Raw genomic sequence first — 25,427 nt, 5'->3', positions numbered from 1 at the left:
AATGGATTCAGATTGGGGAAGATGACCTTTAATAATTGCCCCTATAGAAATTCCCTGGAGATGTTTTATTAGACTTCAAGTGGATACAAGTCATGACCTTTGAGGTCCATTAGATGCTGACTAGTTGAAACACACATGGAACATGGGGTCTAAACTGGATGATTTGTTTAAAGAATAATGCCAGCAACTCAAGGAAATCCAGGTATCCTTGAAGAAAAGAAGATTTAGGAAGGAAGAAGAGTCTTGAAATAGCTGTGATCTACAAGGAACTGCATTTATTTCATCCTTCTCCAGAGGGCAGAGAAAGAGCTAACCAGCTAGTGGAAACTACAAGGAACAGACAGGTTTCCCATTTAAGAAAGAACTCCCATATAATCACATCAATCTGTAAATGAGTTTTCTGATGAAGCAATGAGTAACTGAGTTAGATGATCTCCAACTCTCTTTGGGTCGAAGATTTATGGGTTTATGATCTTCTAAACCTTAGAGAAAGCCACTACTAACGCGGTATGAATGGACTTTCAGTTCTATTATGCATTATACATATCTTACATAATTTTACATAATAAAATAAGGACTTCTATGTGTGTATAATATTATCTTCTGCTATTTTAACTTAACATTTTCTATGCCACTAAATAGTCCAGAAGGAAAAGAATGAATACTGGATGAGCTCATGTGTAGATGGTACTCAAGGCAAGAGAAGGGAAACACAGGGTGAAACTTAGACTGGCTGAAGTGTATTGTATTGCAAAAAAACAGATGACTCTGGATTTGGGAAGGACATCAGGTACCCAGGACAGGGTCATGAAGAGAGACTTGTGCTGGTGGTGTGCAGACATCTATTATTAGAAGATAAAAAACTATACTTATGTACTGACAGCTGTCCTATAAATCACTATTTCTCCAATAAAATGATATGTAAAAATAATATTTTATGACCATTTAATAGGTAACATAGTTGGAAAGTTCCAGTACTATGCCCTTTGCTCTGAGACACTTAACATTGTCTCCAGTTTCCTAATGGTTTTAAATAGCATGCAATAAACTTTCACACCTTATATTCAGCAAAAATGGACTAAAATTAAAGGAGAAGAGGTTTCAGAACCACATTACACAGGCCCAAATCAAACCAAATAAGGTAACTAACTTACTGTTGACATTTTAAAAGCATCTAATTTCCCTTTGCCTGAAAACATTTTGAGGCAGGGATTCTGGCTTTTAAATATTCTACGCACCAGAGAACACACCATTTATTTTACGTGTTTTTTTTTCCCATTTGTAAAATTGTCCCCTTCAAGTTAAAATTGCTTCAAGGTACAGAACAAAATATAAAACACTAAATTAAAATATATGAAACAGAACACTTGTGTGGTAGCATAATCAATGTTAATGACAATATGAAAATGCAATAGTGACTTTTGAAAATGTAGGGGATAACCCTAGGTTAGTTTTGAAAAATACAGGATATGAAGTATTTCAAATTATACCTCAACTCAAGTTAGAGTACCGTACATGACCACATTAGATACAGGTTACATTATGTGAAAATAATACAGTTTCCCCCCATTTATTTCTTCTCACAATTCAGAGTTAAATGTACTAGAAGCAAAACATTCACTTCAAGAGGGTTTTAACCCTCAAATAATAAAGGTAGATGTGGGTAGGTATGAGTATGCTTAAAAGGGTTTCACTTTGCAAATAATGATCACTTTTATCAAGACAAGCCCATTTATTTTTGTGCTATGTGATTTAGTTGGACAAATACTTGTGGAAAATATTTTCTTTTTTCTTTTTTTTTAAATTTTAAAAATTATCTTTATTTATTTGTTAGAGAGAGACAGCCAGAAATTGAAAGGGAAGGGGGTGATAGAGAGGGAGAGAGATAGAGACACCTGCAACACTGCTTCACCACTTGTGAAGCTTCTCCCCCGTAGGTGGGGACTGGGGGCTTGAACCCGGGTCCTTGCACACTATAACACATGCGCTTAACCAGGTGCGCCACCACCACTTGGCCCCTTGGAAACACCACTTGTGAAGCTTCTCCTCCGTAGGTGGGGACTGGGGGCTTGAACCCGGGTCCTTGCACACTATAACACGTGCGCTTAACCAGGTGCGCCACCACCTGGCCCCTTGGAAAATATTTTCTTATAAATAACAACATTTAACATTTATAATGTAGTCATAAGCCCAAATATAGGGCAAGTTTACTTTTTATTATAATAATAATGATGATAATAATAATAATAATAATAAGTCAAGTAGTCATTACAATAATAGCTAAAGATTATTAAGGACTACTAAAGATGAGTTATAACTTGAGGCGGGAAAATCTCTAGGAATAAGTTATCTTCCTATTAATGAATAAGTTTTCTCTGGCTAAGCATTCACCAGAGGAAACAGAATGACAAGAAAAGGAATCTCAATTCAAACTAAAACCATCTGTAAGAGTTTTAAAGAAGCCATTCTTCTAAGGTCTGAAGGCTGTCTTACTTGAGTCACAAATTTGCTTTCTCTAGACAGAAAGAGAGAGAGAGAGAGAGAGAGAGAGAGAGACAGAGAGAGAGAGAGAGAGAAAGAATGTTTAAACCTCATTTTTGAGACAATATGGCCTCAGCATAGCTTTTCAGCATGTTCATCCATCATATTGAGAAGGAGTAGTCTCATTGTCATAATGGGACTTGGACTTTTATGCCTCGGTCTCTGAGATAACTTGTATTTATTGGAATTTTTGAGTGAGAAGGAAAAAATGATGTTGTAAATTACTTTCTCCAGAAACTATCGATTTATTTATCCATTTCATGGAATTTGAAAAGTTGAGTTTGGAGACACACAACTGACCCTTATCCTCATTTCTTAGAGCCCCCATCACTGTGATGGGGCTGACATAAGAGCATTTGAGAAAAATGTCTTCAGGACATAATTGTGTTGTACCAAAACTATTTAGGGAGAAGAAAGAAAGAGAGAGAGAGAGAGAGAGAGAGAGAGAGAGAGAAATGAGGCAGAGCTATGTATTTCAGTGGGTAGTTAAAAATTAGCCTAGCTCAAAGACAAGACTGACTCATGGTCCTGGTCCTGGGGTGGTAATCACTAATCTCTTACAATGCCATGCCTGATAACAGTGTCTGAGGTTCATGGACTGCCCTAATAGTCTAATAATGCTAGTGAGGCTGTGTGTGGTGCGGTCCTCTGGTTTATGTGACATCAGCTACACTTCCAGAAGACTGGAAGCTGAGGCCAGTCATGTAGGTGGCATATCGGGTCTATGAGCTTGAGGCACAATAAAAACCAGTTATCAAGACTTGGGAGAGCTCTCTAGGACAGCAATACTCAGCGTATTGTCTTATATTATCATCAGAAAAGTGAGGAGTGTCAATGTTCCACTGACAGAGAACAACTCGAACTAACCTGGACTCTGTCCCATGCTTCTATTCCCATGACTGCATATATATATATTCATTCATTTGTTCATTCATTCATTCATTCGTTCATTTGCTACAAGAAACTTTTTACATGCACAACTCTACCACTCTGGCCATTAGTTATTTATTTACTTATTTCCTTTTTAGTTTCCTTTATTCTGATAGAGAAACAGAGATAGGGAGGGAGTGAGGTGAGAGAGAGCGAAAGAGAGAGAGAGAGAGAGAGAGAGAGAGACCTGCAAAATTGTCCAACTGCTTGTGAAGCATCCCTTCTGCAAATAGGAACAAAGGACTTGAATCCAGGTCCTCATGCATGATTATGATTATGTGTATACTTTACTGGTGCATCACCTCCAGGCTCCTCATAATGGATTTTTATCTCTATTCTTTTGCTGTAGTAAGCCATAATTCTTGCATAGGACAGTGTTCAGTCAATCTTTCTAGATTGTTGAAACTGAATTTGGGGAGTTTTAGATTTGCATTTGGGCCAGAAATCAAGATTGTCTCATGGGCTTCCTATCTCACAATTATCACCAACTCTGTTACCTCCATAGCCACTCAATATGACCCACTTATAAACCATATCACCTTCTGCTCTGCTGCATGTCCTCTTTAGGCTTCTATTCTACCACGCTGTAACCCTTATATGTCCACTACTATACAAAACTCTCTTCCCACCACATTCCCTATCAACACAGTGGTTCCTCTTCTACATAAACATAATGTCCTTCTTTTGCCTTGAGTATTCCCTTCCTATCATGTCATCCAAATCTTACTTGTCTATTTTTTTTCTTTATTGGGGAATTAATGTTTTACATTCAACAGTAAATACAATAGTTTGTACATGCATAACATTCCCCAGTTTCCCATTTAACAATACAACCCCCACTATGTCATTTATTATCCTTCATGGACCTGTATTTTCCCCACCCACCCACCCCAGAGTCTTTTACTTTGGTGCAATACGCCAATTCCATTTCAGGTTCTACTTGTGTTTTCTTTTCTGATCTTGTTTTTCAACTTCTGCCTGAGAGTGAGATCATCCCATATTCATCCTTCTGTTTCTTACTTATTTCACTCAACATAATTTTTTCAAGGTCCATCCAAGATCGGCTGAAAAAGGTGAAGTCACCATTTTTTACAGCTGAGTAGTATTCCATTGTGTATATATACCACAACTTGCTCAGCCATTCATCTGTTGTTGGACACCTGGGTTGCTTCCAGGTTTTGGCTATTACAAATTGTGCTGCCAAGAACATATGTGTACACAGATCTTTTTGGATGGATGTGTTGGGTTCCTTAGGATATATCCCCAGGAGAGGAATTGCAGGGTCATTAACCATTTTTTTTTAAATAATGGGGAGAACTATGTATCTTGGGAAATTTATCTGAAACAAATTCAGGTTACCTGTCAACTGGTAAAATCCAGGGAAAGATGATAAACTGTAGCAGAAGATAATGAAATAGAACAGTCTATTTTCAGAATGAACAGAACTTGCTAACATTTAATGCTACTGGGGAATCTCACTCTCCAGATGTTGAGTATTGTGCTAAGTCCTTTGTGCTTGTGACTAGCATCGCCCTCACACCTAGGCTATTGGGTGAATGGCAATAGTGGAAGGTTTGGGACATGACGGTCAATGTTATTTCTGTCCTTGAGATATACTTACTATGAAAGTGCAAAGTAATTGAAAGTTCATCTGCTTTAATTTTCTGGACTTGTTGCTTTTTTTTTAGTATAAACTTAAGGACTAAAATAAAAACCATAATTATAACCCCAAAGTGGCAAAATATGCAAACTAACTAGAACTATCACAGATCTTGAGTTGTTGCTGATTCTCAATTATCTCCCAGATAATTCTTTGAGCATCTTGCATAGTATGCACTGTAAAATGACTAAGATTGAGGTTGTACTAGTGATATCAAAGATAGATTATTTACATACCTAAAGACACGCCACTGTTCCAAGTTATGTGTTACTGAAAACCATCTTATAGTGCTTCCATATTGTAGTTTGTCTTAAATACCTAATATAACATATAATCATTATAATAGTATAATACAAAACAGATAATTACTCAACAGTGCCTTTGAAATAATTATATAGTCCACTTTGTTCCAGAGCTTTAGTTCCTTCCCCCCTTTTTTTCAATTATCATTACTATTGTCATTATTATTTTTATTGCCACCAGGGTTGTCACTGGGGGCTCAGTGCTGGCATACAAATCTACCACTCTTGGCAACTGTTTTTTAAAAAATTTTTTTTCAATAAGATAGCAGAAATTGAGAGGGAAAGGGGAAGATAGAGAGGGAGAAAGATAGACACCTGCAGAACCGTTTCATTGTTTGTGAAGCCTCTTCCCAACAGGTGGGGAGCAGGGGCTTGAACCAGGGTCCTTGTACTTGATAAAGTGTGTGTTCAGCTGAATGTGCCATCGCCCAGCCCCTAGTTCATTTTTAATGTTTATTTATTCTTTATTAATTTATATGACTGCAAATTAATAGGAGTGTACATAAACACCATTCCCATCACCAAAAGACTGTGTTCCATCCCATCCTGCCCCCCGGCCCCCAGGGAAGCCAACTTCCTTTTCTGTATCTCATCTTCTACCAGGAAAATTGAAAAGAAGGAAGGAAAGAAGGAAAGGAAGAAGAAGGAAAGACGGAAGAAAAAAACAAGTGATCTGGTATTGGTGAAACTGTGTAGGTGTGAAGCTGGAGAAAAAAAGAAAAAAAGCAGGTTACTTTGTCCTGGATTTACTGGGAGTTCTGGTTGGCAGCTCCACCCACGTATCAGGAAAACCCCTGTTCTTCTGCCTAAGAAAGAAGTTTAACATAGCACACAGAGCCTTTTTTTTTTTTTTTACTTTCCAAAGTTCATATGTCCTTAGGCAACTGTCAAGTTTATCAGATAATGCATGAACAGATGTCAGGTTTTTGCTAAGCTCACCACTGCTGCAAACACAATCCAATCCCTGCACTCTCTCAAGGGGCTCTTTCTATCACTTTTCTTTCTCCCTCTATCAGCATCTACTGCCCTGTTCACTACCTGGCATGTCCTGCCTCTTCCATACCTTTGACATAATGTTTTCCCCACCTAAGATGATGCTTATTCCTTATCCCATTGTCAGAAGCTAGTAGTCCTCAAAAACAAACCCTTGCTAGTCCCCTCCAGTAGGAGAGCCCATCACTTCTCTGACTTCCACATGAGCTTATAATCACAAACAATTGGCTCCTGAACAACATGAGTTTGGACTGCACACGTCTACTTATCTATGGGTCTCTTCTCTTCTCTTCTCTTCTCTTCTCTTCTCTTCTCTTCTCTTCTCTTCTCTTCTCTTCTCTTCTCTTCTCTTCTCTTCTCATCTCTCCTCTCCTCTCCTCTCCTCTTCTCCTTTCTTTTCTTTTAATATTTATTTTATTTATTCCCTTTTGTTGCCCTTGTTGTTTTATTGTTGTTGTTGTTGGATAGGACAGAGAGAAATGGAGAGAGGAGGGGAAGACAGAGAGGGGGAGAGAAAGATAGACACCTGCAGACCTGCTTCACCGCCTCTGAAGCGACTCCCCCTGCAGGTGGGGAGCCGCGGTTCAAACCGGGATCCTTATGCCGGTCCTTGTGCTTTGCACCACCTGCGCTTAACCTGCTGTGCTACAGCCCGACTCCCCCTCTCTTTTCTTTTCTTTTCTTTTTGCCTCCAGGATTATCCCTGAGACTCGGTGCCTGCACCAGGAATCCACTGCTCCTTGAGACCATTTTTTCCCTTTTGTTGCCCTTGTTTATCGCTGACATTGTTATTATTATTGTTGGATAGGACAGAGAGAAATACAAAGAGGGGAGGGAGACAGACACCCCCCCTGCAAGTGGGGAACCAGGGGCTCGAACCAGGATCCTTACACTGGTCCTTGTACTTTGTGCCATGTGCGCTTAACCCTCTGCGCCACCATCCAGCGCCCTCTACGGATTTTTTTTTCTTTAAGTATACAGTTAGCTATGGATCTATATACAATTGAAAGCATCATAAATATATTTCCCTAGTAATGTTGTCTTTCTCTCTTTCTAAAAGTTCTTATTTATTCATGGAGATTGAGAGAGACAGAGAGAGAGAAAGAGAGAGAGAAATATGAGCCAGATATCACTCTGGTACATGTGCTGTCAGGGATTGAGCCTGGGATCACATGCTTGAGAGTCCAGTACTTTATCCACTGTGCCACCTCCTGGACCACGTAATGTTGTCTTTTTCTCTATCTTACTTTACTGTAAGAGTGTAGTATATAACACATACAGAAAATATACTCATCAGATGTTATCAGGAAAGTTTCCTTGTTCATGACAGGTTATTAGTCATTAAGTTTGCGGAAGTCAAAGGTATACATAGAGGTTTGACTGCTCAAAGGTTAGTACAACAAGGCTCCCTTCCTCTGCCCAATTTTCAAGAATCAACTGTATACTCAAAAAGCCTTTCATTGGGAGGGACTTTAGAGGTCTTCCAAATTCCAAATACACCCTTTGGGTGTAGAAATTTATCCTAGGCCAACTCTGAATTGGTAAGGAACAAGCCATAACTCATTTCTGGCTTATGGTGATGCTGTGAATTGAATCTGAGATCTCAGAATCGCAGGCATGAAAATGTCTGAATAACCATTATGCTATCTTCCCAGCCCTTTTTCTGTTTATTATTATTATTATTCTAGGTTTATTCTTGCATGATTCTACACTCTCAACTGACTCTTTTTTCTTTTTAATTAGATAGATGGATAAATAGACAGATATAGATAGATAATAGATAGAGATACAGGGAGAAGATTAAGGAGAGGCCACAGCACTGCTCTACCATTCATGAAACTTCCCCTGGTGTCATTCACAGTGTTTCTGTGTGGTACCGGGGGCTCTAACCTGAGTTCTTTTGCATAGTAAAGTGTTTTCTCTACTGGGTTTCTTAGTCCCCAGAGGTCTGTTTATGAAGTGAGCAGATAAAACAAGTATACTATTACCCTTAAAAATCTCAGCCATCATTGCAAAATAAGAGCAAATATAGTTTTGTGTATGTAGTACTTTCTTTTAGAACATTGCTCCTGATCAGTTTATTTTTCTCCACTTTTGGAATATGTTTCACTTCCTTTGACTGAATTTCATACGTTGACAGAGAAGTGCTCTGAAACGAGGAACAATAGGGAACGAAAGCAGGTGAGAAATATTGTAGGTGTATGTTCTGTCTAGGCCACAACTGTTCCCTCCCATCCACAATGGACTTCACATATTTAATATAAACTTGACCTTCTCAATTATTTGTTTACCTTGATTAGTTTAATGGCTGCTGTTAACTCCCATTACTCTGTAGCTGTTCTTGTACCAGTCAACACTGATGATGATATTGTGAACTTTCTGGGTTTTCTGAGAGAAATTGTATTTTCAGACTTAAATAAATTGAATTGAGGGGTGTGTGTGTGTGTGTGTGTGTGTGTGTGTGTGTGTGTATGTGTATAAACCAATCAGAGATTGTCCAGGAGGCAAAGAGACAGTTGATATGTTAAAGTTCAGCCAGGAGACCAGAGCTGATGATCTAAAAAGTTGGAGTCATTTCAGGGAGATAACACAATTTGGCTTCACAATCAGATAAATCCTGGGGGCAGAAGACTGTTCTGTAAGTTTTTCTAAAACCTCATATCACAAAAGCAGTGTGGCAAGTACTAAGTATTTGTTGGCTTATAAGCCCAAGTTCTAGGGATCTCAGAATATAAAAGTTAGACATTTAGTGCAAAAAGGTAGTAGGTTATTATGTATATTTTTTAAATGAACACTAGAATCACTTTCTCTCTACCTCTCCTCTAAACAGACATGCATGCCTTCACATGAATGGCCTGCCCACACATCCTTTAAAAAAAAAAAAACTAGTATAGCCACAGGCCCTTTGGAATTTAACTAAAATATGCCTACTAGCTACCTACAAAATGGAGGACCCCCCCAACTTTTAATCTGCACTATTCCAGCCCTTAGCTCCATGATTGGTCAACAATTTGTTTGACTTTGTATGTTAACTCTCTTGTCAACCACCAAGTTCCAGATGCTAACATGATGTTGACCAGACTTCTTTGGACAGACAACCCCACCAATGTGTCCTAGAGCTCTGCTTTCCCAGAGCCCTGCCCCACTAGGGAAAGAGAGAGACAGGCTGGGAGTATGGGTCAACTTGTCAATGCCCATGTTCAGCGGGGAAGCAATTACAGAAGCCAGACCTTCCACCTTCTGCATCCCACAATGGCCTTGGGTCTATACTCCCAGAGGGTTAAAGAATAGCAAAGCTATTAGGGCAGGGGATGGGATACAGAGTTCTGGTGGTGGGAACTGTGCGAAGTTGTACCCCTCTTAGCCTATGGTTTTGTCAATGTATCCTTTTTATAAATAAAAAATAAAAAAAACCTAGTCTTTGCAGAATACCTCTGGTACAAAGAAAGGGGTTGGCAGTGGGCTTTCTCCCCACCCCCACTGCACCCTACCTCCAGTGCAGCCCTGCTTTCAATCTGTTCTTCACATACAACCTCCTGGTAAGACTAAATTGTACCTACCTGTCAACAGTTGTTGTAAACCATCTAACTCCCAATAAAATGATAAAAGAGAATAAAAGAAAAGACTGTTTCTGATAAAAGGATTTGGAAGAAGAAAGCTCTTACAGAGGAGGATGAAGAAGAGGAGGAGGAAGTGAAAAGAAAATCCCTGTTGTAGCCCACAGTAGAAGACTTATCAGAAAGAGACATTTGTGGACAAAACTGGGGCCATTCAAGCCATTGATTGTTCTCATGGATAATAGCTAAAAGTCATGGAATCAGCTTCTTTTTATTTACTTATTCCCTTTTGTTGCCCTTGTTGTTTTATTGTTGCAGTTATTATTGTTGTTATTGATGTCGTCATTGGATAGGACAGAGAGAAGTGGAGAGAGAAGGGGAAGACAGAGGGGGAAGAGAAAAATAGACACCTGCAGACCTGCTTCACTGCTTGTGGAGTGACTCCCTGCAGGTGGGGAGTTGGGGGCTTGAACCAGGATCCTGTGCTTAACCCACTCCGCTACTGCCTTACTCACCCCTGCAATCTGCTTCTTGTTTCCACTATGCTTACTAACAGTCCTCTTTTTAAAATTTTTATTGTATCTTTTCTTTTTTTCCTTCCGTGTGTGGTGTGTGTGTGTGTGTGTGTGTGTGTGTTAAATGTTCGAATTACATGCACAAGAACATAAGTTCAAGCTCCCAGAACCTCCCCCCCCATGCAGTGGGGAAGCTTCACAAGCATTAAATAAAGTCTGCAGGTATCTTTCTTTCTCCCTCTTTATCTCCCTTCCCTCTCTCAGTTTCTCTCTGTCCTATCAAAATAGATGAATAAATTTTAAAATTTAAAAAGGGTGGGGTTCAGGTGGTGTTACACCCAGTTAAGGGCACATATTACCATCACAAGAACCTGGATTTGAGCCCTCACTCCCTGCCTTCATGGGGAATGCTTCACGAGTGGTGCAGTGACTATCTACAGGTGACTATCTTTCGCTTTCTCTTTTCCTCTCTATCTTCACTTCCCTTAATTTCTATCTGTCCTATCTAATAAAAGTAGAAAGATAATTTAAAAAAAAAAAAGGGAAAAGTGACCACTGGGAGTGGTGGATTCAGTAGTGCTGGCACCAAGCCCCAGCGATAACCCTGGTGGCAATTAAAAATAAAAAAGAAAAAGAAAAAAAAATAAAAGGGAAAGAAACAAGAAAACTCTTATCAAGCCTAGTTTTTTTTTTCACTTTGGAAAAACTAAATATGATTTTTTCTCTTTTCCAAGGCCTATCTAGTGGCAGAAAAGTCTGGAAATGTTTTCGAAGATAACATATCTATCCTCCAAAGTTTCCATTAATGAAAATTGCAAATGTTTCTTTTTCTATTTGTGGTGCGTAGTAAGAACTGAAAGCAGGAATTGGACTTTGAATGAATGGACGTAGTACCTGGGGATATGGTTGAGTCGTGATCAGGAAGAACCTGAACTGGAATTGGCATATTGCACCAAAGTAAAAGGCTTTGGGGTGGGTGTGGAAGAGAATACAGGTCTTTCAGAGGACCTAGTGGGAGTTGTATTGTTATATGGAAAACTGAGAAATGTTATGTATGTACAAACTATTGTATTTACTGTCGAATGTAAAACATTAATTCCCCTATAAAGGAATTAAAAAAAGAGATAAACCCAAAATATACATACACAGGCAGTCTGAAGAAACCAGATACCATTACACACCTGTCAGAATGGCCAAGTATGGACCCTGACAAGACCCAAATGCTGGTGAGGATACAGAGCAACAGAAAAATTGACTCCTTGCTGGCAGAGATGAAAATTGACACAACCACTTTGGAAGACAACATTTGTAGTTTCAAAAAGAAAAACAAAGAAACTGAACAAAGTGTTATCACAAGATCCAGCAACCATGTTCCTTGATATTTATCCAATGATTTGAAAACTATGTTCACTTAAAAGCCTGAACACAGACATCTGGATATTTAAAGGAGGGTTACTTTGAACAAATTGCCAAGACTTGAAAGCACCTTTAGTGTTCATTAGGTAAGTGGATTAACCATGGCCCATCCAGAGAGTCAAGTATTACTCAGGGGGGGTGGGCGGTAGCACAGTGGGATAAGCACGCATAGCACTAAGCGCAAGGACCAGCATAAGGATCCCTGTTCGAACTCCTGGCTCCCCACCTGCAGGTGGGTCACCTCACAAGCAGTGAAACAGGTCTGCAGGTGTTTATGTCTCTCCGCCCCCTCTCCGTCTCCCCTCCTCTCTTGACTTCTCTCTGTCCTATCCAACTTAAAAAAAAAAAAAAAGAAATCCCTGAATGTCCAACTAAACAATGTGGACTTTATTCATGAAGTACTGATCTTCTTATTAAATAAACACTCAGAAGATTGCATTTAGGAGGGACATAGGTGGGGAGACCAACTTCAGGTTATAGAAAGAACTAAGAAGTCATTACTGTTACTCCTTAGACAGAATGTGTTTATAAGGTACATGCACCTTCTAGTCTTGGACTGCCTGGGTTCAAGTCTAGCTCTGCTTATAAAAACTCTTTGACCTGGTGAATATGGGATGATCTCATGCATAGACAGAATTTGAAAACCAAGATCAGAAGGGAAAACACTAAGCAGAACTTGAACTGGAGTTGGTGTATTGCATCCAAGTAAAAGACTCTGGGTGGGGGCGGGGAGGTTTCAGGTTCTGCAACATGATGGCAGAGGAGGACCCAGTGGGGGTTGTATTGTTATGCAGAAATGTTATGCATGCACAAAGTATTGTATTTTTACTGTCGACTGTAAACCATTAATCCCCCAATGAAAAAATAATAAACAAAAAACACTTTGACCTCCAGCTAGTTACTGTGAAACTGGTAAGATGACAAGAATATCTACCTTGTGAAGCTGTCAGGAAGATAAAGGCTAATAAAGATAAAATTCTTAGTAAGCATAATGTCACTGTCCAAATGGAAGGTATATTTAGGAAATTGCCAAGGGGACTGGGAAGGGGCAATTCAATGTGAGCAATATTATTAACATAGAATATGATGGCAATTATCTGTGCAAGTGAGGGTAAAGATAACTAGGAGAATCTCCTTCTTAATGACCCATAATAAGTGGTATCATTAATAGGAGCAGAGATAGCAGACTGATATGCAGACTTGGAAGATAACTTATGAGTTTATTTTGAGTATATTGAGTATGCTGAAAAGACAGCCCCATGGAACCACCTGGCAGGTGGATAATAGTGAAGGGCCAGAACTGAAGATGAGCACAGGGCTGGGCACATAGGACTTAGGTGATAATATGGTTAAATAGACAAATAAACAAACAAAAAAAATACATGTATTAGAAATTATGACACTTACAGATATAAGAAGAGAGTGAAGAACAAAGATGACAGAAGACAGAAACTTCAAGAAGCCTAAAGAAGTCACTGACTTTTCTTGAGTTTTTTTCCCTTTTAGTTTTTTTATATCTTTATTTATTTATAGGATAGAGATAGTCAGAAATTGAGAAGGAAGGGGCGGATAGAAAGGAAGAGAGATAGAGAGACACCTGCAGCCCTGCTTCACTATTCGTGAAGCTTTCCCCTGCAGGCTGGGACCAGAGGCTCGACCTGGACTCTGGATCATTTTAAACCAGATGCACCACCACCTGACATGACTTTTCTTGGGGTTTTAATATATATTATCTTTCCAATAAAACACTGGGGAGAAAGGAAGTTATGTTTTGAGTTGGTTGCAAAAGTAATAGTTGCTCAGTGTAAAAAAAAAAAAATTCAAAACACTGGCAAGCTCCAGGAGAGGAGTAATAATCATTCAAAATTCTACAATTGACATTTAGATATTTTCCTTATAAATAACTATAAGTTTATTTTCTTCTCCTCATTATTAGGGAGTTAATGATTTATAGAACAGTTACACACACACACACACACACAGACATACACACACATACAGACACACACACACACACACTAGGTGTCTGCTGGCCTTTTTTTTTTTTTTTTGCCATCAGGGGCTTCATGCCTGTAAGACGATTCCACCACTCCCAGTGGTCATTCTCCTTTTTCCTTTTTCTTTTTCCCCTTTTCTTTTCTGAGAAAAGTAAAGAGGGAGAAAGAAAGAGAAACACCAGCAGCATTGCTTCACCATTAGCTATACAATTCTATCTAAATGGGACATAAACTAAACTGTTTTGTATTCTGTTTTTTAAAGTGGAAATATGTTGGGAAATTGTGCAGATCTGGTTGAACATTGGCAGGGCCCACAAAGCACTATATTTCCATGCAAGTATTATTTACATATCCCCACCACGTTATCCTCTCAGGGTATTGCTAATCCCTCCAGCTTTCTACCTTCCCAGAATGCCTTTTCTTTTTTCCCCCTCTTCCCTAGCCAATTCTGTCCCAACTTGCCACTTCTGGAATTCTCCTATAAAAGTCACTTCTGGGAGCTGGGCGGTAGTGCAGTGGGTTAAACACTGGTGAAGTAAGAAAGTTTGAACCCCTGGCTCCCCACCTGCAGGGGAGTCACTTCACAGGTGGTGAAGCAGGTCTGCAAGTGTCTATCTTTCTCTCCCCCTCTGTCTTTCCCTCCTCTCTCCATTTCTCTCTGTCCTATCCAACAATGATGACATCAATAACAGCAATAACTACAACAATAAAACAACAAGGGCAACAAAAGGGAATAAATAAATAAATTTTTTTTTAAAATCATTTCTGTTTCTGCTGTCTCTCTCTTCCCTCTCTCTCTCTCTTTCTCTTCTGCATCCCGACCTGGATAAGGGCAGGTGTGCATAACGGGAGGATGCCATTTTGCTAGCTCCACTTGGCCTAAACTTGATGTGCTTACACCCGACTCTGGGCCATCCGCATGAATAAAGATTTTCATTCCCATTCTGCCATGAGTTCCTGGTCTCTTCTCTCTCTGGTGACACTAACCAGCCAGAAATAGCATGGCTTTTTGGTTCCAGCTGCTCCACTGGGAACACACATACCTCCACCTTTGGAGTGGGGGAGGGGTATGGCCTATCTTTTTTGCAATGTCTTTCCTCAACTCTATAGAAGGGTATATATTTGTGGGAATGAGTGGTGGGGATAGGAGAAAGACATATGAATGTTTTGCCTTGCCTAGTTCAAAGTTATTATAAGTATTTTAATTAAGAAATTTATATATTTGTTTGTTTTTGGAGAGGGAGAGACAGAGTAGTGACAACTGCAACACTGACCCTCCCCTTGCAAAGATTCTCCCCTGCAGATGGGGGCTTGGACTTGGGTCTATAGGCATGGTATGTGCTTCCTACTGGGTTGCCACTATTTGACCCAGTCAAAAGTCTTAAATGAGGTATTTTGCATTTCTTTCTTGGAAATTTCCCAAGTGCTTTCCTCCTTTTACTCTAGCTACCTCTTGCTGGAATACACCTTGAGGTTGGTTATTAAATATTACCATATATTGCCTTCCCCAGTTCCCTTAAGATATTTATTTTCAGAAATATGCTGCTAGAGGTACGAGAAAAAAACATATATACTTTCCTTGTTTAGTTTATAGTTGTCAAAAGTATTAAATGTAAGGAATATTGAATAATTTTTATCTGTAATTCACACTCTCCCTTTAATAACATAAATCTTCTCAAATTTAACCAAATAAGAAAAGGAATAATATGATCCTCCTATGAAAATTTTCTCAGGTCAGTAAGAATTCTGAGAGCATCGCAATGAATGACTGCATAGTACTCATACACACGTTCCTTAAAACCGAGAAATCAAGTATGTGGTTAAAGAGGCAGATCATTTCTACTTGAATTTCAGAAGGGAAAGTGGCAGGAAGGACTTTCTGTGATACAACACTACTCATAGCTAGAACCAGGCTACAGCTCTCTCATTTTCAAGAAACATAGCCATTCTGTGAAACATGTAAGCTACAGTTAACAAGAGCAGCCATCAACAAAAGCAAGTATACCATTCATACTCAGTCATTATCAATTAGGATTTTCTCTCTAGAAACAAGAATAATCCCATCAGTATTGAAAAATTACACTAAGCATGTCTGTGAGAGGTACTCTTTTGTGTCTTATCCATAAGGAATCTATCTGTGTTTACATAGTTAGTACCTGCTTGATCTCATTAGGTGTTGTCAAGCTGGCCAGATATGTCAGATAACTTTGCCACAACTTATAACAGTACTAAATAAAAGTGAAAAGCACTGACTTCACTGACTTTATTATCACAGGCTACACTTGTCTCACAAGCTAGAATGACTCATCAGGAGGTAGGAATGAGTTTGTTACTCTGAATTGGAGTTATCTGTACAGGTGGGATACTTCAATTTCTCCCATTAAACATCTTCATCAATCTTCCCTTGTTTACTCACCAGGAAACAGAAGAAGGTGAAATGAAAACTTTATTGACTTGTCATAATAAACACACCAGTCAAGTTATGGGAGGGTACATAAATTACTTTTGAATCTTGTCTCATCTGCCCAGTCGTAGGATTAATCTTTCAATGAACACATGTGATATGTTTTCCAAATTAGTTATTTTGAGTTGATGCTTTGAAATTGCACTGGCAGTATACAGCACTAATTTGTCAAAAGAAAGGGACAAGAATTATATTTGAAATAAATGCAGAATCTAAGGAGAAGGATATCTTTCCATTTCCCTTTATTGATGTTGTTTGGGATTCATGTAGCTTGTTTGGATCAAAAGGGAGGTAGACATTTATAAAGAATAGAACATACAAAGTTTACTGTTGGATTTCCTGGTTTGGTGTATTGCGCCAAAACAAAGGACTCTGGGTAAGGAGGGCAGGGAGGGTGCTGTAGGGCCAGGGGTAGAGGTAGGGGGGCTTTGAGATCCTGTTGCAGGATGGTGGGAAAGAACATAGATTGGGAACAAAAGTACTTTGCAGACACCTATCATAGGGAGATAAGAAATTTTACCTGAGTGTTAACAGCTGTACTATAAACCATTAACTATCCAATAAAATGAATAAATAAATGAAGAGAACATATCAATGTTTCTGACTGAGCATGACTTGATTCATAGTTTTGCAACCAACAATCTCCATTAAAATCCCAGAAAAAGTGCAAGGAGAAACCAGACATACAAGCAAAGCTGTGATGGATTTTATAGACAACACCACATGTTGTAGAAACAGGTTTAACCTTCTGAGGTCTGCTTGAATTCCGGAACAGAGGTGTGAGAATTAAGTGGTTGCTTTAAGTCAATAACTATTGGAGTAGTTAATTATGTAGGATTGCTCAGCTTTTAATTTTTGTGTGCATTGACACACACCTAATTATCATTTTTTCTTTGCATTATATACTAAATATTTATGACACCTGTTAGCCTCCCAATCCATGTTAAACCTCAGTTCCCAGTGTGATTGAAATGGAAAATCGGGCCTCTGAGGGAGTAATTAAGGTTAAATGAGGTCATGTTACTAGTGTTCTCAAAAGAAGAGATATCACAATATGATCTCTCCTCAGGTGGTCACAGAAGTAAGAAGGTTATTGTCTTTTTTTATTTCCAAAATTTTATAGTTATTTACAAAAATACAAGATAATAGAGATATAATTCTGCACTGTTCCCACCACCAGAGTTCTATGTCTTCTTCTGCACTAATGGAACTGCAGTAGTTTTCCCAAGGCCACAGATATAGGTTGATATCTCTCTCTCTCTCTCTCTTTCTACTTTATCCTCTTTTTTTTTTAATTTTGCCCATTTTTTTCCAATCCTGCCTTAACTTCCTTTCTAAGTCACAGCTGTGCTTATTACTACTTCCAAGTGCCTTTCTTTCACCCTCTTCTCTCTTAGATAAGTGAAACTGCCTGATTTCCTCTGGTGTTTTCCACATTTGCTTCAAAAAGTGATCATCTAGACCTTAAACTTCCCAGACTCCAGAACCATGAGAAGTAAAATTTTCTATCAGCCACAGTCTGTTGTATTTTGTTTTGACAGTCCAGGAGGACAAAGACACCATGTTATAACAACTTTTGCTGCCATATAGACTAGGTGTCTGAAGCCCATGGCACAGAAAGTGGCATGACTTTCTAGAAAATCAAGTAATTATTGGGACAGGAGCATCAAATACTTCTGACCATTACCTAAGACTACAAGGTGTCTACTATCTATAAATTTCTTGCATCTCAGAATACTTTTGCTTTGTCAGTAAATATTCTACATGCCATCTATGATAGAGAAGTATTAGTTAAGTCTGAAAAGGGTCAGTGCAAGAGAGAATAAGCTCTATTTGACCATATTTCAGCTAGAACTCTGTTTAAGTATGAGTTCTCTTTGCTGCATTTGCCTCTCAGAAGTTCTAAGTTCAAAGTGGAGGTTTATTCTACCAAATCCATTACAGGTGACTTATGACAAGTATTGAGAATGATATTTGGGTAAAAATATGACAATATCCAGGAAAACTAAGAAACTGGGTGCAATGTTGAGACTACAGTTCAGTATTTTCCCGGGCAGACCAAGAGTTTTTCAGCTTCCAAGTGTCTAGTAAATATGCTTGAAGACTATTACAACTAATTGACAACTAATTAGCTATGCCTGTTGTCGCTTCCTGTCAAAGTGACTATTTGTAGAGCCAGTTCTGTAGAGAACAGGGCAAAGACCTCATAAAAATTGAAATCAGAGGAATGTTTCCCCTTCACCAGTGACCTATTTGACACCAGTTTCAATTTTTTCAGATTAACTTGGAAGGCCTTAAAATAGCACGACAGCCGAATTTAAGAGGAACACTTGAAATTACTACATATAGATTGATTAGTAATTGTGTTTTATGGCTGAAAGTTATTAAATGTATGATTACACATGTGACAGTATCAGAGTGGAAGGAACTAATTCTAATTAAATAAAGATGATTTTCTGAAATCTAAGGTTTGCCTTATAAATTGCATTTTGGGACTATTTTGTAATATACTTCATGCCAAAGTAAATGTTCTACTTGTTGTTTTATTAATATTTTATTTACTTTAGTAGGATCATAGAGAAATTGAGACTTGGTAAGGAGAGAGAGGAAGAGAGACAGAGAGACACCTGCAGCCCTCCTTCACAACTTGTGAAGCTTTCCCTTGCAGGTGGGGACCAGGAGCTTGAACTCAGGTCCTTGTGCTTTGTAGCATGTGCGCTCAGCCAGGTGTGTTCTACTTTGAAAAATGTAATTTAATCCATCTCTACAACAGCAAAGGGAAAATAAGGCATTGGGCCCCTATGAACTGTAGAATTTATGAAAAGTATACTAATGATTGCTGTTAAGTGTGTTATCTGCAGAACAGGCATGCTAAGTATGTGAATGGAAAAGCTGGTAGTGAGTTGATTTGTGTCTGTGTTGAAAAAAGAGCTTTTTTTTTCAAAGATGTTTTTAAAAAGGCTAATGACGCAAATAAACATGGACATTTTTAGCCCTTTTTCCTTGAAACCATCAAAGTATGGAACCGAGACACAGGTGATAACACAAATCACCAAGTTCATTCTCACTATGGTGAATCATAAACATGCAGAGAACATACTTTGAGCCAATTTGTACATTCACAGTAAAATATTCTAATTCTATGACATAGATGTAAAAAGCTCTGATATAAATGGTTTTTAAGCCTGTCATTTGGACAAAATAAGGCATAGAGTCTTTCAGTATTTATTCTTTTTTCTTGATAAATACTGAAACCCATTCATAATTGAAGAAAAATATTGCATTTTTTTTAATTGAGGAGGGTGAGAGGGAGGGGAGGGAGGGAGATATACAGGCCAGAGCACTTCTCCATTCTGACTTCTGGTGCTGGGAATTAAACCTGGGACTTCAGAGTCTCCGGCATGCAAGTCTTTTGTATAACCATTACACTGTTCCCCCATCCCCTTACCTGCCTTCCCCACCTTTTAATAGCAACAGAAAGAGACACAGCTGTACTGCTTCACAGCTTATGAGGCTTTCCCCATGTGGGTGGGAACTGGGGGTTTGAACCAGGGTCTTGTGTATGATAACCTTTGTGTCCTATCTAGTATGCTACCACCTAGCCCCTCAATAGGTTTTGCTGATTAGTCCTTTCTTTCTCTCTGACTGTATTTTATATATTATGTAGTCCTTGTGGTTTGATGAAGGGTTTTACCACTCTAGGAAAATGTAACATGATTGGGTTCAAGAGGTTTGGTTTTCCTTAGTAAAACTGGACCCCTTGCTAAGAGTCAGTCAGGCATTTAGGGCTGTAGGGACCTAGGAAAGAGGACATTAGGAGGATCTGGATCATTTATGGCCCCCAGTTCCAGGTCTCTCAGGACCACTCTCCATATCCTCTGATCTACACACTTCCCAATGTGAAGGTAGCTGATTTTCATAGTCTTATATTTAGTTATCAGAGTCTTTGATTGTTCACCCATAGATTAATATTTGCCATATAACATTTGGTATATCAAGTGTTTGACACACTCATTTTCTACCCATGAAAGCAAGAGGTTTTATTTGTATTTTTTCTAATTCTGCAATTTGCAGTTGAATAGAATTCAAATGTACATAGTTTACTGCATCTCTCTGTGCTTTACCACGTTTAAATGATTTGAAATTTACTGCATTCAGGTACCAGAATTGTCTGATTTAATTATCCCAGTTTTATTTTAAAGAGTTATTTAACCTTTCCTTAAAAAAGCATATTATTGGGGGTTGGGCGGTGGCACAGTGGGTTAAGCGCACGTGGCGCAAAGCACAAGGACCGGCGTAAGGATCCCGGTTCGAGCCCCGGCTCCCCACCTGCAGAGGAGTCGCTTCACAAGCGGTGAAGCAGGTCTGCAGGTGTCTGTCTTTCTCTCCCCCTCTGTCTTCCCCTCCTCTCTCCATTTCTCTCTGTCCTATCCAACAATGAACAACATCAACAATGGTAACAATAATAACCACAACGAGGCTACAACAACAAGGGCAACAAAAGGGAAAAAATAGCCTCCAGGAGTGGTGGATTCATGGTACAGGCACGGAGCCCAGCAATAACCCTGGAGGGAAAAAAAAAAGCATACTATAGCTATTTGTTGATATAAAAATCTATTAAGAGATTTATTTATTTATTAATGGATAGACAGCGAGAGGCTGAGAGGAAGAGGGAGAGTTATAGAGGGAGAGAGATACCTGCAGCAATAATAATGTGCTCAGAGAATACATAATCAGGCGGACTTCCAGGAGGTATGGTTTATGGAGTAGCTGCAATCAGACCTTCGATCTTCCCTGTACAACTATTGTACATCTCTGTACACAACAAGAGATGGAATTGGACACATTGGACACAGCTGAAAGAAATCAACAGCCTCAGGTCATGCCACCTTCCAGACACCAGGCTTCAGATGCTACCATGACTCCACCCCAACTTTTTCTGGGCAAATGACCTCACCAGTGTGTCCTGGACCCTCGGCATCTCCAGAGCTCTGGAAAACTAGGGAAAGATAGAAACAGGCTGGCGGTATAGATTGACCTGTCAACACCCATGCTCAGCGGAGAAGCAGCTACAGAAGCCAGAAACTCCTACCTTCTGCTCCCCATAAACAACCTTGATCCATACTCCCATTGAGGGAGAAGTGATAGGATGAAGATAAGAGGACTCTGCATTCCAGCTCCATCAGCACCCAGAGAGAGAAGGAAAATGAGAGGGACATATGGAGGTAACTACAATGTTATGAATGGCTTATAGGGAAAGAGAGGATTGAATCAGAAAAAGAAGGGGCAACTATGTATAAGTGTGGACAGATAACTGTAGAGAAGATGGTTGGCCTATGTCTACAACTTTAGGGGAACTGTGGTGGATTGCAGTGAGGAGAGTGAAGATTCAGAACTCTGGTGGTGGGAATGGTATGGATTCAAACCCCTGTCAACATGTAATTCTGTAATATAAAAATATTTAAAAATACATAATCAGAGAAGTATTTGTAGTAAGTGAGTTGAGAAGATAATATTAGAGAATGATTGGACCTTCCTATTGCTCCAACTCAGAGACTGTCAAGGTCTGTGTAAGAGGAACTCTTGTGACCACTTTCCTTCATCCTGGTTTGCCCTTAACCTTATTACAGATCATTTCCCTGACAGAAAGTCAAGTGAATAGCAGAGCTTACCATATACACTACCATTGCTCCTGTTCTGTGTAGAGCATCTTGGGAACAATGAGGGAACACACCTTCCTTTACAGATTCAATCTAGTGTGTAACACAAAGGGTAAAGTCTGAACATAAAGTTTTTTAGGAGTTAGTTATTTCTTTTTTTTACATTTTTATTGCCTGGGGAAAAAAAAAGCAGTTCCTTCAGTGACTCAAAGAAGCTCTCAGGGAATTGTAAGACCCTGGAGCCAAAGGCAAGTGGAATAGAGCTCCCTCACTCTGCCAACATGAAGAAACCCCCCATAAAAACCTGGTTGGGGTGTGTGGTGGCTCTGGTGGTGAGTGGGGGCATAGGGTACTTTCTTGTGTGTCCTGGAGGGCTGACAGGGGTGTGCAGGAGAGTTGACTCAGGTAGTGAGTGCAATGATCTGGGTCCCTCTGCTCAGGGCATATGCTGGATGAGGCTGGTTATTGGTGAAGGGTTCAGCTCCCAGGGCTAGCTGCATAGCAACTGGTGGGCTTTTGCAAGACAAATGCCAGACAATGGCTTGGGGCCAGAGATTTCAGACTTGGCACTGAAAGGTGTGAGACCATGAGATGCAGAAGGTAGAAGGTCTGGCTTCTGTAATAGCTTCTCTGTTGGACATGTGCACTGGCAGGTCGATCCATACTCCCAGCCTGTTTATGTCTTTTCCTATTGGGGCAGGGCTCTGGAGAGGTGGGGTTCCAGGACACATCAGTGAGGTCATCTGTCCAGTGAGGTCAGGTTGGCATCATGGTAGCATCTGCAACTTGGTGGCTGAAACAGAACAAATCATTTTGATAGTCAGGAATCTAAAGGTAAGTCTATAGCAGATGAGATTTGGGGTCTCCATTTTGGAAAAAGCTAGCAGGTCTATTTTAGGCATATTCCAAGGGGTCTATGACTTTATTAGTTTTTGCCTGAGCCTGACAGTTAATATGCAGGTGGCCCAAAGGCACTATCTGGGGAGATAGTATCAGAGCTGGAAATAGGATTAGAAAGCTGTATCAGGGAAGAGAGTAGCTCCCAAATATGGGGAAAGTATACAAACATTGTTAACAAATATTGTTAAGCCCCATCAATTCGATCTGGGGTCTTCATTTAGTACAAGAGCCTATGGAATCTCTGCATCCTGGAGTCAGTGATTTCTAACCCTATTCTCAGTCTATAGCCACAATGCTGGGGCCACTGGTCTAGAGAGAATGTTCTCAAGATCCTGTGCTATATCTGGAATGAGAACTCTGTTGGGCTGACTAGAGAATGGTCTTGAACCAGTGTCATCAGAGAATATTCTCCTCCTTTATGGAAAACCATATTTTAGGAACGAATTGACCTTATGGCCATCCGGTGTCCATCTGAGGCCAATCAGACCGTTTTGCTGACTTTAGTCTTGTAAACTGAAGAGTCCAAGTTCTACACTGACATCTGGGAGGCATGCTAAGAGATGCCATCAATCCACAGAGCCTTGGCTGAACCCTGCAGAGTCAAGTATCTCCTCTCATCAGCTGGATGACCGTTCATGCACAATTATATAACTTAAGTCACTGTTGGGGGTTTTTCCATTGCAAGAAAGGCCAACTCCAAAGGTGAACTGATATTATTATAACTAAAGAGAGAGAGCACTGCCGGAGATAGCTAAGTAACTTATTCACAGCTTAAAGGGAAGTAGTTCAACATATACATTGTACATTTTTAAAATAATCAGTAAGAATAAAATCAATTTAATACTGAAACAATGGTGAACACAGGTTTTAGATAACTAGGAAACCTCAAAAGTATATATGGGCCATATTTCTATGAACAGACTCTGATTAGTAGAAAGCTCACTGTAAGATAATGTGTTCAGTTTTTGATATTACAGATAGATGTCACAGGTTCCTAATAATTTTACAGAGTAGTCACAAACTTTGCCTTCTTGGAACCTTTAATATTAAATTAAAAGACTGCTTTAAGGAGTCAGGCATTAGTGCAGCGGGTTAAGCGCAGGTGGTGCAAAACACAAAGATCCCAGTTTGAGCCCCCCGGCTCTCCACCTGCAGGGGAGTCGCTTCACAAGTAGTGAAGCAGGTCTGTAGTTGTCTTTCTCTCCCCTTCTGTTTTCCCTCCTCTCTCCATTTCTCTCTGTCCTATCCAGCAAAAATGGCAACAATAATAACTATAACAGTAAAAAAACAAGGGCAACAAAATGGAATAAATAAATCAATATCTAAAAAAAAGACTGCTTTTGTCATGATCACTATAGAGTAATCGTGACACTCTGTGCTATTACTAACATTTCCCCAGTTAATGTCTGAATTCTCTGCCTCTTTTATTGTTGGCATGAGAGGTTATTACGGTAAAAAAGAACAACTTTCAGAATGCACAAACATAGACTGGGGATTTATGAGCCATGTAAGGAAAGAGAGGACTTTGATGGAACAGTGGTTTTAGAAGGACTCAGATGTCATAGAGTCTCTGAACTCCATGTGTCACAGGGATGTGAAAAGTGGCATGTTTTTTTCAATCCTCTTCCTCCTCTCCTTCCTCTGCCTTTTCCCCTTCCTCCTTCAAAACTAGAGCACTGCTCAACTGTAGTTTATGGTAGTGCTAGGGATTAAACCTGAGATGTCAAGGCATTAAAGACTTTTTGCATAACCATTATCCTAACTTCTTAGCCCCAGGACTACGATCTTCCTAGATGCTATTATTTCTATTGTGGGTTTTTTGGGTTTTTTTTTCCCCAATAACCTTTGTGACTTGGCACCTTTCTTATTATTTACAGATACATTAGCCTCACAACTAGGGAGCTATCACCTTGTGGCTTGTTTTTCTATTCAACTTCAGGGTCATTTTATTGTGGAAATATTGAATTACAGAATTGTTGTCAGCAGCCTACATTTCCACATGTCCCTAAGATAGGTGTTAGCACATCTCATCCTGCATATGTCCTACTTTAAAGGTGATTTTTAAGCATGTTTCCTCTTTTCACAAAAGCTCTCTAATGATTTGATTGGGATATATAGACTTATTCTTGCTCTGTGGATGACCTTGGGTAAGTTAAATTATTTCTCTGTGTTTGAGAAACATGGCCTATGACAACAAGAATTTAAAGTTTGATCAAGCTAGGTAAACTTTGAGATTAATTGCCTTGGCATTCATTCCAGGTAACAGTTCGATCTTCTTCAATACAAAGATGGGAGGAAAGGTTGATAAACATGGTCACTGAGAGTTTACTGAAAAATGCAGGGAATTTCATTCTTTGTCTCCTTAGCAGGTGACAAAAAGTACATGCCTCATGGCTCAGGAATGCTAAGGACACACAGATTATCTGCATGTGTCCACTAAGTCATCAGTGATGAGAACTGCCTGAGTTTGATCGAAGAGATAAGGTCACAAA

Source organism: Erinaceus europaeus, chromosome 13 (assembly GCF_950295315.1).
Source record: "Erinaceus europaeus chromosome 13, mEriEur2.1, whole genome shotgun sequence".
Classification (NCBI taxonomy): domain Eukaryota; kingdom Metazoa; phylum Chordata; class Mammalia; order Eulipotyphla; family Erinaceidae; genus Erinaceus; species Erinaceus europaeus.
Note: the sequence above shows the minus strand (reverse complement) of the source record.